The 3,401-nt window shown below is 37.3% G+C and overlaps 1 non-coding gene across 1 annotated transcript; it reads left to right on the plus strand.

The window, feature by feature from the left end:
* Positions 1–596: 596 nt before the first annotated feature.
* Positions 597–703, plus strand: LOC141688679 (small nucleolar RNA R71). Its single transcript, XR_012562112.1, has one exon. It is a non-coding gene; the product is annotated as a small nucleolar RNA R71 (small nucleolar RNA).
* Positions 704–3,401: the final 2,698 nt, after the last annotated feature.

Raw genomic sequence — 3,401 nt, forward strand, 5'->3', positions numbered from 1 at the left:
CAGATTTTTCATTCGAAGATAGACCTGCATCATGCTTTTGTTGTTGAATTTGGAGTTGTTGTTTTGGTGCAATTTGTTGCTGAAAACCAGGAGGGTTGAATAGCTTATTTCCAAACTGCTGGAACGGCTGTTGCATCGCATTGTGATTGTTGCTCCAGCTGAAGTTAGGTAGATTCCAGTTGTCCGGATGATAAGTGTCTGGAACTGGTTGCTGCGATCTCAGAAAGTTGCTCACAAACTGAGCTGATTCACTAGATATAGCGTATTGCTCTTTCACATGCGGACTTGCACACAGCTCACAAACACTAATTATCTGCTTAACACCATAGTTAGCCAGAGTATCGATCTTCATAGACAATGCCTTTAGTTGAGCAGTGATAGCCGTAGCTGTATCCACCTCAAGAACTCCTGCTACCTTGCTCTGTGGTAATCTCTGGGCTGGATACTGATATTCATTAGCAGCCATCAGTTCAATTAGATCATAAGCTTCCTCATAGCTCTTTGCCCATAATGCTCCACCTGCTGCTGCATCGAGCATGGGTCTGGACTGTGCTCCCAACCCATTGTAAAAACAATTGATGATCATCCAATCAGGCATTCCATGACGAGGACACTTCCTAAGCATCTCCTTGTAGCGCTCCCAAGCTTCATATAAAGATTTTCTTGATTGCTGCGCAAATTGAGTAAGAGCATTCCTGATTGCAGTTGTCTTCGCCATAAGGAAGAATTTAGTAAGAAACTTTTAAGCAAGATCTTCCCAAGTAGTAACCGAACCAGCTAGTAAAGATGGTAACCAGCTCTTAGCCTTGTCCCTCAGAGAGAATGGGAACAGTCTCAGCTTCACAGAATCTTCAGAAACACCATTGAACCTGAAGGTGTCGCAGATCTCTATGAAATCCCTAATGTGTGTATTGGGATCTTCCGTTGGAGAACCCCCAAACTGGACTGAAATCTATACCCATTGAATTATGCCAGGCTTGATCTCAAAGGTATTAGCTGTGATAACTGGCCGGATAATGCTAGATTGAATGTCATTGATCTTGGGTTGAGAAAAATTCATCAAGGCTTTCGTTCGTGCTGCTGGATCTCCCATTGTAATGAGTACCTGAAACACAAACAAATAAACCGTGAAATAAAATAATCCGAGTTTGTGAACTTTAATGACCACTGATGACAAGCATATAAACTAAAAATTAACACCGAGTCCCCGAAAGCGGCGCCAAAAACTTGTTAGGGCGAAAACACGTGCTAATATTCATGCAAGTATACGCGTTCACAAGTAGTATAAGATATAAATCAGATTCGTTCCCACAGAGACTGGTTTTGGTTAAGTTCAATTTATGCACCTATGCAACAATGTATGATTATCGCTCAATGCTAAGACAAATAACAAATTGAGTTTTTATTAAACTAAGAGATTATACTAAATAACATTAACTAAGAGAATTGAGGCTGAATTACTATATATGATAAACATGGGATTCTAACTTCATTAAATACTTCATTCAATAGCCTTTTCGTTCTTAACCTTAGCATGTGATGGTGATGACACTAATCAGATAACACGAAACTGATAAACGCCAACTTTCGTTGCACGAGTACCATTCTACCAGACATCCACAAAAGAGATAGAAGCTGAATAAGCACCAATTATATTGAGACCCTATATGTCTATAGAATTTAACAACATAACGGTTTAAGCATAAGTTATCTATCTTGAGTACATAGGGCAAATAAAACGGTTAGAGTTACCCACTAATCATGCATACAATACATGAACCTATGCTAGCATGGCAAGTTCTAAACCTCTATATTCATTGTCATTTCAATAGAGATTAACACGTTATCTTATATGTTAGCTACACACATAAGACGAATAAGCACAACCAATACTAGGATATCAATCAATCACCACACACCAAGATATCAGAACAATTTATTTATTGAAATCCATAAGTAAATCCGCTAGAATCACATGACAACGATTAGCCCATAATTGAACTCATCGTCACCATGGGTTCTAATGAAAGCATGATATAAAACAAGGTCTTAATAAACTGAATAATAATTAAAGTACGAATAAACGAGATCTAGGTTCAACAAGAACGAAAACGAGCATCCAAAGTTACAACTAATTCAAAGAATCACAAGTTGAAAACAAGATCTTCTTTTTCAGAGTTGTTCTATGTTTTTAGGTCTTCTCCTTGGTATCCCAATCTTCCCGGATGATGAAAACCCTTTTTTTTAAGTATATATACGCTCCTAGTGGACCTCAAAAAAGGCTTTTTCAGCGAAATTAGCGACCAGCCGCGCCTCGGGCAGCCGCTCAGCTCTCCGGGCGGGCGCTCAGCTCCCGGGCGGCCGCTCAGCTCTCCGGGCGGGCGCCTGGAGCCTGTCTGGAAAAATTTCTGATGAATCTTGTTTTGGCCATAACTTGAGTTCTACTCGTCAGAATTAGGCGATTTAACTGCCCACGCGAAGCTATTGAGATTCTCTACAACTTAAAAATGGCCTTGGCTTCCAATTTTGATCACTTTTTATCATATTTCCTTCAAAAGCTCTTTTCTTCATATAACTGATATCTGAAATGCAATAACACAAAAACACATCAAAATACCAATAACTTGAGTCCAAAACACCAATTTAAGCTTGTAATAAAGCGTTCCAAGTGGATATAAAATCCACTTATCACCTAGTGTTACATAAAATTTCAATTATGTGTGACAATACTAGTGCTATTTCTATTGTGGCTAATCCGGTAAATCATTCTAGAAAAAGCACACTGATGTAAGGTACCATTTTATTAGAGAACATGCTGCAAATGGTACTATTTAGCTTATTTTTGTTCCAACTGAAAAACAACTAGCTGACATTTTTACTAAACATTTGGATGAAGCAATTTTCACTAGACTTGTTGGTGAAATTGGAATGTTAAATTCTTCATTCTAAAGGCAAGAACTCAGCTAATATGTTACAGCAGATTAATTTCTAGCGAATCAAAATTAATTTGATTTGATTGGAAATTAACTGGAATATGAGTTATAAATATTTCAGAAATCTCTATATATTCATTTTTCAAAATTCAAAATTTAGCTTGGATTTTTTTTAAAATTCTAAGAAAACTGTCTAACTGTTAATTTGCATTTTCAATATGTAAAATTAGCACAAGATAGAATCAAAAAGCAACAAAAGTATATAGAGAACTGAGTTCTCGATAAGTCTTACTGACTTCTCGACAAGTCATTTTGAGACTTCTCGATAGAGTTCTCGATAAGTCATTTTCTTGACTTCTCGACAAGCATCATTATGACTTCTCGATAAGTTTTGTAGAGATCTCGACATATGTTAATTCATAGAGTTCTTTACAAGTATCCACCTTTAGACTTCTCGATAACTTAGAA

Source organism: Apium graveolens, chromosome 9 (genome assembly GCF_009905375.1).
Source record: "Apium graveolens cultivar Ventura chromosome 9, ASM990537v1, whole genome shotgun sequence".
NCBI classification, from domain to species: Eukaryota; Viridiplantae; Streptophyta; class Magnoliopsida; order Apiales; family Apiaceae; genus Apium; species Apium graveolens.